Source organism: Pteropus medius, unplaced genomic scaffold (genome assembly GCF_902729225.1).
Source record: "Pteropus medius unplaced genomic scaffold, Ma_sr-lr_union100, whole genome shotgun sequence".
Taxonomy (NCBI): Eukaryota; Metazoa; Chordata; class Mammalia; order Chiroptera; family Pteropodidae; genus Pteropus; species Pteropus medius.
This window is the reverse complement of record NW_024340699.1, coordinates 8,153,482-8,166,733: the sequence shown is the minus strand read 5'-3', so window position 1 is coordinate 8,166,733 and position 13,252 is coordinate 8,153,482. Positions and strand designations below refer to the sequence as shown.

The window sequence follows — 13,252 nt, the reverse complement described above, 5'->3', positions numbered from 1 at the left end:
ATTTAATTCCCACTCCCTCCCCCACACGCATCCTCCGGCCACCCCCTCACCCTCTGACTTTCCTTTCTTCCTTTGGCCTAACTCCTGGAAAATGCAGTTTGAAAATGCCTGGGGGACTACTTGGGTGGGCCCCGAAGAAGCTTGGGGTGGGGGGAGGCAGAACTGAAAAGCACAAAAGGGACGAGGGAAGAAGCCAGACACAAAGGTCACAGAGCACGTGATTCCACTTACGTGAAATGTGTGGAGAAGTCAGTCACCCCACAGAGCCAGAGCGGATGGGGGCCGCCGGGGTCCTGGGGGAGGAGAGGTGGGGCGTGACTGCTTAACGGTTAGCGAGTCCCTTTTCAGGGTGACGAAAACGTTTTGGAACTAGATGGAGGTGGTGGTTGCACAACAGCGTGACGGTACTAAAGGACGATGAATTGCATGCTTTCAAGTGGTTAACTTTAGGTGAATTTTACCTCAGTGAAAAAGGGAAGGAACAAGGGGTCAGGGGAGAGGGATGCGGAAGGAAGCCCTGCGGGGAGGCACTTCACAGGGGCCGCTTCCAGGGCGTGGGGGGCGGGTCCAGGTTAACCCTGCCCTTCCCAGCGCCAGGCACTGCCCTGTGCCCAGGGGTCCCAGCTGAGGAACTGCACCCTCCGCCAGCTGGTTGGCCCCCTCAAGCTAGAAAGTTCTGCCTCTTCAATGCGTCAGCTCAACCGTGGGCTCTTTTCTCTGATGATATTTTTAAAGACAGTGACCCTATCTCAGGAGCTTAAAATGAAATAGAGTGAAATAAAGCAAAGTGGGGAAAAAGAATTTTTTTTTAATTTAGAATTTTTTTTAATTTAGAATTTTTTTTTAATTTAGGATTTAGCACTTATTCAGAAGTGCTAAAAATGTACAATTGCCTTTTCTGAATTGAATTGAATTCCTGTTTTGAACTCCAATCCCACTACATAGCAAAAAGCTTCACCTCATTCAGTTCGGCATCGGCCACTCCCCTTCTCCAGGATGGAACCGAAACTCTAGGTGTCTCCTGTCCTACGAAGGCGGCTGCCCCTTGCCATCCCCATGTGCTCCTGCAAGCTGCAAAGGTGTCACACTCATCTGGGCCCCTGGACAGCTGTCCTGGCTACTTCTGCCCTATCTATCCAGGAAGTCTTCTCCAGGCCTGCAGATTTTCCATGCCACTTCTCCGTCCCCGTGGCTGTCATGGGCTTGTGCCATGCTGGGACCATAAGAAATGAGGAAGAGCTAAGCCTCATGTCCAGCCCCTTGCCTGCTACTCTCAGACATACCAAAGTCATTCTGTTGCCCGTGCCCCACTACACACACACACACTCACACAGGGCGTTGGGGGCTCTCCAAGGCTGACTCGGACACGGTGTTGATGGGGTGCAGAACAGGCCCCCCCAAGATGTGCCGCTTTGGCATGTGGATTATTTTGAGCTGAAGGCAATGAAGACCCTATGGGCTCACAAGAAACTCTTGCCTCTCTCTGAAAGAATTTAAATTAGGGGCCTCGCCCACAATAAGAGTCATCACCAGAAATAACCTTTTGCGACCTCTCGGGCAAATTTCCATTTGCGGACCAGCTGCTCCTCTGAATGAGCTGTCTCCACCGGAAGCCTCCAGGCTCACGCCTGGCCCAGAGGCCACATCTGCCTCATCTCCCCTTCCTGTCTGAACCTCTCACGTGTGTTGTGGGGTCTCGGACTCTCTCAGGTAGGTGGGGTTCCCATACTATAACGCAGTTCACTGTGTTTATTTTCTCTGGTTAATCTGTCCCAGAAACCAGCCAGCCCTAAAAGGACAGAAGGACGCTCCTTCCTCCCCCACAGCACACAGCAGCCGAGTCCACTCTCATGCCGTGCGGTGGCGCACGGACATCTCTGGGTCTGCGCCCCTTTCCCACATCCCGCCTGCCAACTGGGCACAGGGCTCCTCTACTCCGGGGCTCCCCAAACCTAGGCGCAGCCTCTGGAGTGGGATTCAAATCCACCTGTGACTCTAAAACACAGGAACTGCCTCCTCAACGGCATCACCTCGTTGCACTGAATTGAGTGCTTTAGAAAGACAGCACGGTCTTTCGACCGCGGCTGGGGGTGAGGATACTTGCAGGAGGAAAAACTGAACTATTGCTACAGAAGAGCCTCGAGAGCACTGTCAAACGGACGCGTGTCAACGCGCCCCACGACCTTTGCTTAAAGCCTAACAGTGTGCCAGATCTGGTGCTAGCGCGTTATTAGTCCCGCCCCCAAAAAACCTATGGAAACAGTATTATCGTTCCCGTGTCGCAAATAAGAATACAGCGGAGCATCTTGTGTGAGCTCCCGCAGCAGTAAGTGGCAGGACTGAGAATGAAACCTTAAATCGAAACACGATTTCGCAGCACGTGACTGCAGCCCCGCCTCACAGGGCGGCTGTGAAAGCAAACGGAAAGCGCTTCACGGCCAGTGAGCGCAGGGTGGACAGGGGTCGGAGACGACCAAGACAGCAGGCCCATATCCCCCCGAGGTGACCAAGCTCAGGACACGCTGAGACCGAGGCCGGGACCATGAGGCACCTCTCGGATACCAGGCGGCTGGGACCGCATCGAGCTCCCCGGACCGAGAGGGCAGGAAAGGTGCCTCCCTGGATTCAACGAAAGGCTGCTCCCAAAAGAAGGGATAGTGGAGGTGGGATTAAAAAGAACCAACCTTCGCCCTAGACTCTAAAGGTGATCACAGCTTTTCCCTCGAGGAGCTCGTGTGTAAGGGGACAGATTGGGAGACGGAATGTAAGGCGCCGACTAAGCATTATGACAGAGGGAGGCACAGGAGGGGACAGGAGACAGGGGTGATCAGGGAGGACGTCCTGGAAAAACGAAAATCCGAGACGAACACTCAGGGACAAGCAGGAGTCCATAAACAAAGAGAGGAAGAAGACTTCTCAGGGCAGCGGGGGAGAGAGTGGGTGGGAGACGGGCAGTAGGGGAGGAAAGCAGATCATGCCCCGCTTTGTAAGTCATGCCAAGGAGTCTGACTTTCTCCGCTGAGTAGCTTCCAATGTCTTTTTTTCTTTTCTTTTACTAAGACCCACGATAATAAAATCATTTACATGGAAACCTGAACTACACACACACACACACACGCACACACACACAGATCATACATGTGCAGACATATGTACATGTAAGTCTCAAATGTAACTACTTTAATAAGCTATTTGGCCATTTTAATTAAGTTATCAAACATCTGTCCTGTAACCCAAGCATCTTACCCCTGTTACTACGGCCAAAAGAAATGAGTGGATATGTCCAAAAAAGACATGAAGACATGCACAGAATAGTCAGAGGACCTTTGCTCACTGCAGCTGAGAACTGGAAGCCACCCAAACGTCCACCTATGGGAAGAATGGGTAATTAAACTGTGGTGTGCTCACACAATGGCCTACAACAGGAAACGGACGAACTACAGCTCCTGTGATGTCATGGAAGTATCTCGCAGACATAATGTTGAGCTAAAGAAGCCAAACTCCAAAACAGTTGATATTTTCTGATTCTATTTAATTCAAGAACAAGCAAAACTAACTGATAACTACAGTAGTCAGAAGAGTGATTATCTCTTGGGTGGGGGTGGGGGTGGCGAGGTTTGACTAGGAAGGTGCTCAGAGTACCTCTGGGGTCCGGATATGTTTTATATCTTGACCTGGATGGCAGGTAAATGAGAGTTTGCATATATAAAAACGCATCACACGTGACTGGCACTTTACTGAATGGATGTTTATCTCAACACAAAGTTGTTAAAAATTATAAACGTCAAAACTGTCCTAAATAACATGTTAAATGTGGGAGGCTCAAATCCCCACTTAGGAACATGCTTACTTTGAAAACAATCTGAAATAAGTGTTTTGCAAAACAACACTTACCTATGATTGAGGCTCAAATTTAGTCTATTCGAGTTTTTTTTGTTTTGTTTTGTTTTTAATACTGGTTACAACTCACTAAATTGATTTCATGATCCACTAAAGGTCAGAATCCATTATTGGAAAAACACAGTTCTAAACGATAGGGAGCCACTGAAGGTTTTAAGAAGAGGAGTGACAGGAACAGGCTGGTGCTTCAGAAAGCGTGGGAGATGGGCTCAAGCGTAAGACTGGAGCTGGGGGTCAGGCGAGGAGGCCCCATGTTTGGGGATGGGCCCTGGGGGAGAGGGCCTCGAGCCAGATCTTTCTTTCAGGCTGTGGGGCTTCACTCGGACCCCTGCATTGAGCTCTCACCCTGCACCAGACCTGGCACCCCACCTGGGGCCCACCCCACCCATTCCCCGCTGAGAGTGGCTGGCTGACAGGTACCCAGTGTGATCTGTCCATCATCACAGCAACATTACGAGGGTGGGGGAGAGAAACCTTCCCTCCCTCTTGCCAACGAGCAGTGGTCACCCCACGAATACTATCAGAGACTGGGGTCTAGGAAGAGCTGACGGAAAGAAAGCAATTTGTGTGTCTCTGTCCTTTTCTTTCCCGGACGTTGTGCACGTCCCTCTGCACGTGTCTCTCATCCCGTTCCTACCACAACCCGTGAGGAGAGAGGATCGTCTCCAAGGACGAAGAAAGTGAGGCTCGGAGACGGGGAGAGACACACACCCCCAAAGTCCCGCAGCTGGTAAGCGGTAAAGCCAGGCTTAGCAGGTCTGTGGACAGAAGGTCCAGCCCTTTCTGAACAAAAGCCTCAATCATGTGACGCATCCCATCTTGATGTGAGATGCTGGCTAGAGAGGGGGGCCTGATCCATGACATGTGCTAATGCCCATGGGCTCCGTGAAATCCTCCAGAGCGGAGAAACCTCGACTAAGCAGTCTGCTCTCTGGGTGGTCCCGCCATTCCGCACCCTCTGTTGGAAGTGTGCTAGCTTCTGACTTTCCCCCCATCTTCAGTAAGGACTGAAGCAAGGCTTCAGCTCAGCCAGGGGTTCTGACTGTGGACCTCGCAGCCGCAGCACCAGCACTGGGCAGCTTGGGGCACTCGCTCTGTTGCCAGGAATAACAGATTGGAGAACCGGTGATGGGAGCAGGAAATCTGGAGACTCCAGGGGAGTGGAGGGTGGCCCAACAACCACTCTGTATTTCCACACGGGTGTCGCAAGATGAGGAGAAGCTGCTGATACGCCTCGGCTCTGGGCACCATATTGCCTTCTAATCACCCCCAGAGGATTCCGGAGGCAGAAGAGCAGGAAGCGCTGAGGCCCATCCACGCCGGAGCTCTCTGAAGGAGCTGCTGAGACTCAGTCCCCCCCTTCAGCCCACATCGCCGTGCCCACTGAGGTTCGCGCACACACGCACACACCGTGTCAGCCACCCCAGTCACTGCTGCCGCCACCCTGTGCCCGACCCCAAGGACAGCATCCTTTGGGTCTCTCACCAGCTGGCCTTGTCTATCCAGGGAGGCTCTATGACCCTCATCCTGACTTCAGCGTTAGGAAGGAGGTGGCCACATCCCAGACTGCCCCTGGACTTGTCACGTTCTCTCAGTGCTTCTCAGGGGCCCCCCCTCACTTCACTCAAAATATGCATGGGCAGGGGAGGAAAACACACAACACATCTCAGCTAAATTCCTGCTCTGATGCTCTGGGTGGCCCCCTCCTCGTCACCCACCTGCCTTGCCCATACTCGCAAAGTCACAGCGGGACCAGGTTTTTCGATCCCCATTTGGCATGTTCTGCATAGCTGGTCTAGCACCTCGAGGCTCTTAGAAACTGAGGGCTCTTAACACCCTGTGTTCTCAGCTGTGGGTCCTCACCAGCGAGAGAAGCAGAATAGTAGGAAACAAGAATGCGCCACACCTCCCCACACCTCTCTCCCTTTCTCTCTTTGCACAGCTGCATATAGTAGATAAATTCTACCGCGTGCGTGCGTGCGTGCGTGCATACGTGTGTGCATGCGTGTGTGCATGCGTGCGTGCGTGCGTGTAAACAGTATAAGAGACCCGAATAGTAGAGATGTTACTTCCACGAATATCATCCGGGCCCAAAATACCCTGTCGCGTGTCGACCTGTTAAGATATTTGTCCCACACAGGGTGAAGTTCTGCAGGCCTGGGGTCCATTCGCCACCCCCATCCCCACCCCCTTCTATGTGTTCATTTTACTGCTGGCCTATGGGAAGCAGCCTGATACCCTCATTTCTAACCTGGGGGCACCTCATTACAGTCCTGCAGTAAAATCACTTCCAAAAGGGAGTGTCAGGCCATGACCTCTGTGCCTGGGTAACCCCCTCCCCGGGTCATCATTGGGTCTAAGCCGTGTCAATGAGTCTTGGCATCATTTGAGCCAATAATCAGGCCAAACTGGCTATTTTCGATGGATGCTTTTCCCCAGCTGGCACTGCATGGCTCACGGCCCACAAAGGCCTTCCGCACACCTCACTTTACCTCATTTGCACAGAGCTCTACGAGAGAATATCATCTGCCTCTGGGAAAGGTGACATGCTATTTCAAGTCTACTGACATTCTTAATAAACCAAACTGAATACAGTGGAAGGAACTGTGATTGCATGCCCTGCCTCCCCTCCTCTATCTTTCCCCTCACTCAAAGAATGAACCTACGCTGACATCCACGGATTCCTGTCCCCCTCCCCCCGGGCTCTGGACCCCATTTCCCCTCATTGTGGGCGGAAGTCCCGTTTACCCTTTATTCCCTCTCTCATGGAGTAGCTTCGGTCTGTCTCTCTCTTCTGGACCTCCCTAGTCACCTAAGGCGCATTTTCAGAACAATGCAAAGTTAAACGTATGGATGAAAAGCAGGAGGAGGGAAAGGGTGGCAGAGAAGGGAAGAGGGAGCACGGGATGCGAGAGACGGAACTGGCTCTTTCTCCACAAGAAACAAACCGCCCGCCTTTCTTCCGACTGGATACTTCTGCCAGGAATTGCTGTAATCTCTCCCCTCCTCTTCACAGCCAGACATTTTGGAGAAAACATCTAAATCTGTCTCTACTTCTTAAACCTCCTATGTATTTCTCAACTGGCTGCAATCTGGCTTCTGTGCCCTCCTCTCCACTAAAACTGATCTAAGTTCACCAGGGAGCATCTAAGCGCAAAATCCGACGGGCTGAAAACAAGATGGCTTCTCTTGAGGGTACTCCCAGCCCTTTCAGTGAGGCTCTCCTTTCCCTTGGCCTCTGTGGCCCTACCTTTGAAATGCTAGGGCCACTTCCTAAGCCTCCTTCATTCCTTACTCTGTTCGCTCTCCTAGGGAGATGATACTCAGATCTACAATTCCAACCACCAACATGAGCCCCCACTCATGACGGCCCAGACCACGTCATAATAACAACAACAACAAGTATTTATTAACAGCTGCCATGTGCCAGTGCTGTGCCGGCCCACGACAATTCTCTGAAGCGTGTACCATTATGAGCTATATTTCATAGGCGCGCAAACTTAAGGAACTAACCCAAGGTCACATGGTTGTTAAAAGGCTGTTTTTGAAGCCCACACTCATTACCATTTCCGGTTTCCAGAAGATGATAAAGTAACAGGGCTGCTGGCTCCCCCTCCACAAATCCGACCCCCGTGAGGGTCGTAGGGAGGTTGATGAATCTGAGGAAATCATGCCAAAACTGTGAGGATTCACCCTGGAAAGCCAGAAGGCGGTGGGTCCCAACGTAGAGAGAAAACAGCTTAGGAAATAAGAGGTGGCCAAGTGCCAACCAGGTGACAGATTCTGAAGGGGATCTTAGAGCCACTCTTTTATCTTTCCCACATTGCCATGGGGCAAGGGGTGATGTCTCTGCCAGCCAGCGCTTTAGGGCAGAACACCAGCGTGAGGACACAGGCCGGGCTGAGGAGCAGAGAACAGCCTGGCACAGGCAGCCTGGCTCGGAGAAGTCCTTCCTGCTCGGTATCCTGAGGATGAGGGGACCTCGGCCAAAACAGATGGCTTGGAAAGAGCCTAGGATACAGCCAGGTTAAGGACAGGGAAATAAGCAGCGGTCGGCCCCGGGCTGTAAGGCCAGAACATGCACCCTGACGTGTCACCTCCAGGCACAGACTCACACTCTCAGGCTTGCTAGAGCACAGGCCAGGGCCAGGCCTTTCGGCTCTCCCCCTGGACACACGTCCTCAGCCAAGGTGATGCGCCCCCCAGGGGAAGGTTAGGGCGTATGAAAGAGCTCGCAAAGTAAAATGACTGAAGGGGGACAACAGCGCAAAAAAAAGTCAAAAGGGTGGACAATGGCTATCAGATAAAGTACAGCTGACGGGCCGCAGCAGACAACCAGCCAAAGCAGCACAACAAATATCTCCAAAAACATAGATGTTCAGAGTTTATGAAACAATTCAAGAACAGACACATTCTGAAAAACAATAAAAACAATAAACAACACTGGGTTGAAAATATTATGAAAAAATGTTAAAAAAAAAAAAAAAAAGAAATTATAGATGGTTGAAGAGAAGGAGGATTAAATCTGAAGAGTGAATGAGTGACGTTTCCAGTGGCCGTTCTCCCTGGGAGAAGAGAAGGCTGGGAGGCAGCAGCCAAGGCATCCAGGCAAAAAGGCCCATTCCCCGAGGCCCACTCCTCCAAGGCCCATTCCCAAAAGGACTGGCAGCCATGGGCAGCCACGTGGTTTAACCAGGCGGAGTGGAAGATCCGCAGATGCAAGGCCTGGCAAACCGAAGCGCGCTGCATCGCCCTGCATCTAGGCCCACCCCGCCCACAGTGAAATGCCCCGCCTGGGCTACCGCACAGAAGTGCAAGCCGGCAGGGGATTTAGCTTGGGGGAGCTGAGGGTGGCCGGCAACCATGAGAAGGTGGCCTGGACCCCTGGATCGAGGCAGTGGCACAAGTGCACAGAGTCCCTGCAGGGGACCGGGCAGCGCCTGACAGAGTACCTCCCCAAGCTCATCCGCTTCCCCAGGAAGCCTTCGGCCACCAAGCAAGGAGACAGGTCTGCTGAAGAACTCAAACTGGCTACCCAGCTGACAGAGGCAATCATGCCCAAGGCAATGCCGACAAGAAGGAGAAAGCCAGGGTCATCACAGAGGAGAACTTCAAGGCATTTGCTAGTCTTCTCTTGGCCTGTGCCCATGCCCGGCTCTGTGCCATCCAGACAAAAAGGGCCAAGGAAGCTGCAGAACAGGATGTTGAAAAAATAAAAATAAAGTGCTGTTGGCAACGTGTGATAAAAATAAACAAATAAATTGGACCAGAAGTTCCAGTCAAGATAATCACCCAGGCAACAACTGATAAGAGGTTAAAGAAGTATGAAGTACAAGAGAGAAGTTGAAAGATACAGAGTAGAATTGTCAGCATTTATATAATAAAAATCTCAGAAGAGAAAAAAAATAAGGATAGGTAAGAAAATATTTGAAAAAAGAATAACTAAAATTTTCCCCCAAATTAAAAAGAAACAAGATCTTAGAAGATTTTACAGAGTGATAGACAAGAATGAATAGTTCAGAGTATCAAAAACAAGGAGAAAATGTAAATGCTTCCAATGAAGAATAGATCAATCATCTCTTAAAATCAGACAATGGAATTTTGTAAATGTTTATTCAGCTAATATATATAGTGAATAAATATATGCACCAGTTGTAAAGCACAGCTGATCTTCAGATAGAAGAGAAGTGAGCACCACCCAACAAGTCTTCCTGGTCCTTGCCCTCCAGAGATAACCCTATCCTGACTACTAACACCATGAGTTAGTTTCTTCTGTTTTTAAATTCTATATAAACAGAAGCACACGATATACACCCTTTTATATCTGGCTTCTCGCTCAACATCATGGGACTCACCATGTGGTCGCATCCCTTCACTTATTCACATGGATATAGAGCAGTTTCTCAACCTCAGCACGACTGACATTGTGGGCCAGGTCATTCTTTGCTATGTGGACGCTGTCCTATGCATTGCAGGGTGTTCAGGAGCATCCCTAGTCTCTACCCACTAGATACCAGTAGCAATCCTCTGTCCCTGCAACCCTAACAAGATATGATAACCAAAAAAGTATCTCCGGACATTGCCAAGTATCTCTTGGGAGGCAACAGTGTCTCTAGTTAGAACCACTGCTACATGGAATTCCATCATATGAATAGATCACAGTTTATTTATCTATTCTCCTGCTGATGAACGTTTAGGTTGTTCCCAACTTGGGGCCATTAGGAATAATATTTTTATAAAGAGAAACAATATTTTCAAAAGTTTTGAAGGAAAAGAACACTAAACCCAGAATTTTAATCTATATAAAAAGTCTCAGTTTGAGCACTCAAAGATCCTCTTTGAAAATACTTTTGTATAGGTGGTGTTCCAGCAAGGAGAGAAACACATCTATATGGTATGCTGCAAGCCATATGCGAAATGAAGGCAAGTAAATAGCATAGCAAAGTATACAGTTAACTAAAATAGGACAAAGAACTTCCACTTCTGGGTAGGATGTAGGAGGTTGGAACAGGCCAACATTGACACTAATAGCAACTATTAAAACTTAGATAAATTTTTTTAAATCTCATTCTAAGGTGTCATAAAATAAGTCTTAATAGATACAACAAGTTTGAAATCATACAAAGTGTGTTCTCTAACCTCTAATGGAATTCAATTAGAAATGAATAATAGAAATCTGAGACTTCATCAAATATCTAGAAATTAAACAACATATCTCTAAATAACCATGGGTCGAAGAAGAAATTACAAGAGAAATTAGAAAGCATCTTAAACTGAATGAAAACAAAAACTTAACATCAAAATTTATGGGATGTAGCTAAAACAATGTTTAGAGGGAAATGCATACTTTTAAATACCTATATCAGAAAAAAAGGCTTCAATCAATAACCTAAGCTTCCACCTTAATAAACTAGAAAGAGATCAACAAGACAATAGAAAAAAGTACAAAAGATCTCTTTGTGAAAGAAAGTAACCAAACCTCTGATAAACATATGAAAAGGCACTCAGTTTTGCTAGTCACTAGGAAAATGCAAACAAAACCCACAATGTGATATAAACCCATCAGACCGGAAAGGCTAAAATTAAAAGGTAGAAAAATATTGTGTGTGGGTGAGAATGTGGAGCATCTAGAACTCTCACATGTTGATGATGGGGTGTAAAGTAGCACACCTACTTTGGAGATCTGTTGAGCAGTACTGACTGAAGCTGAAATATGCATAGCTTATGAACCAGAAATTACATTCCTTCTCTCATTTAAAGCTATGCACTAGAATGTTTATGGTAACTCTATTCAAAATAGCAAATAAAAACAAGAAATCAGAAAATACTCAAATGCTTATCAAAAATAAAATTGATAAATTATAGCATGTCATATTATGAAATATTATACAAGATATTATACTACACAACAATGAACATACTACAATGAATGACATACAACCACATAAATGAATCTTATACTACACAACAATATTATACTACAATATTATAAATAAATATTATACTACACAACAATGAACATACTACAATGAATGACATACAACCACATAAATGAATCTTACCCAAAAAAGGGTAAGACAAAACAGATATAAAAAAAAATACTGTATGATTCCTTGTATATAAAGTACAAAAATTGACAAGATATACTGATTCTTTTAGAAGTCAGAGTTGTGGCAGAGAGAAAGAGAGAGAGAGAGAGAGAGAGAGAGAGAGAGAGATTGATTTTTAATAAGTTGGCTCATGCAGTTGCCAGGGAGCTGGCAAGTCCAAATTGCAGGGAAGGTCAGCAGGCTGAAGACTCAGGGAGGAGCTGATGTTACAGCTCAAGTCTGGAGGCAGTCTGGAAGTAGCATTCCATCCTCCTCAGGGGACCTCCATCTATTTTATCTGAATGCCTTTAACTGATTGGATGAGACCCACCCATATTATGTAGTATAATCTGCTTTACTTAAAACCTTCTGATTTAAATGTTAATCTTATCTAAAAGAAAAAAAAAAAAAGACCTTCACAGAAACAGACTGCCTTTTGATCAAATATCTGGGCACTGTGGTCTGGCCAAATTGATGCATGAAATTAACCATAACAATTCCTAACAATTCAAAACTAAAATTCTAGACAATATAACTGTAAATAGGAGGGTGGGAGAAGGATGTGGAGAAGTGGGGACGAGAGAAAAAAATAAGAGAAGTGAAAGCATGCTAATATGTTTGTCTTGTTCAGGAGGAAGATAGTGATATTAACAAGTTTAAGAAATTATTAGGAAAGATACCTATAAATATTTGTCTTACTTTGTTAAAAATAGAATACATATATTTCAAATCAACAGAACAAAAATCCATTTAATGGAATGCAGGAAAGGAAAAAAATAATAAAAAATAAAGTTTAGTAAACAAAATTAAGAGTTTAAAAATTCATATATATTAACTTTATTTTAGTTCCAATAAAAAGAAATTCACTGTTCAAAAGACAGAATAATGGATATTCTTTTTAAAAGATTTTGCAAATATATTTCCTATAAATGACTGGTAAAATTTATGTCTACAAATAGCTAAAGAAATTTTTAGAAAGAAAAGCAAAGAAGGGGCATTGGTGTTACTAGACATCAAGGCATATTTCAAACTGCAATAAATAAGTCCAGTGGGTTGGTATTAAGGGTCAAATAATGGAGCAGAATTGAGAGCTCAGAAATAGGACCAGGTATACACAGAAATTTGTTAGGGAATAATAAATAAAAATGGACAGATTTTCTTGGAAATTATGTTGGAAAAACCAGTCCACCAGGTTGGATCTGTACAATTGACCATATACAAAAAAAATTACAAAAAAATTAAATAAATAAATAAAGGCATAAATATGAAAGGATAACTATAAAATAAAAAATAAATAAATAAAGGCATAAATATGAAAGGATAACTATAAAATAAAAAATAAATAAATAAAGGCATAAATACGAAAGGATAACTATAAAATAAAAAATAAATATTTAGGCGCTAAATGGCATGAAGGATACCTATAAAATAAAAAAATAACATTGGCCATTTCTTTGAGGATGGACCTCTGAGAACTCTATAGACATATGCATGGGAGAAGCTCCTCCAACTAAAGGATTAGTTTCTGTCTGGTGATGTGCAGTGGAAAAAGTTGCAATACCAAAGTTGACAAAAAAAGAGGAGGAGGAATTCTGACAATTTTTGACCATTTTTTTAGTATTTAGTTTGGGCCGATGCGTTTTAAGCTTCGTACCCGTACTTAATAAAATGCGTTCCTTATTATGATTAGATTGATGGCAATACATATGTAGTCCTCTTCTTCTCAATTGTTCTTCAGGATGACTACAGTTTGACCACCAACT

General features: G+C 46.1%; 1 protein-coding gene and 1 pseudogene across 6 annotated transcripts in view; one reads left to right on the top strand and one right to left on the bottom strand.

Annotated features, from left to right (window-relative positions):
- The window catches only part of FBLL1 (fibrillarin like rRNA 2'-O-methyltransferase 1), an 85,041-nt gene that overhangs the window by 11,969 nt on the left and 59,820 nt on the right, over positions 1 to 13,252 (bottom strand). The gene's annotated exons all lie outside the window — the stretch shown is intronic.
- Positions 7,729 to 9,160, top strand: LOC120613582 (60S ribosomal protein L13-like; annotated as a pseudogene).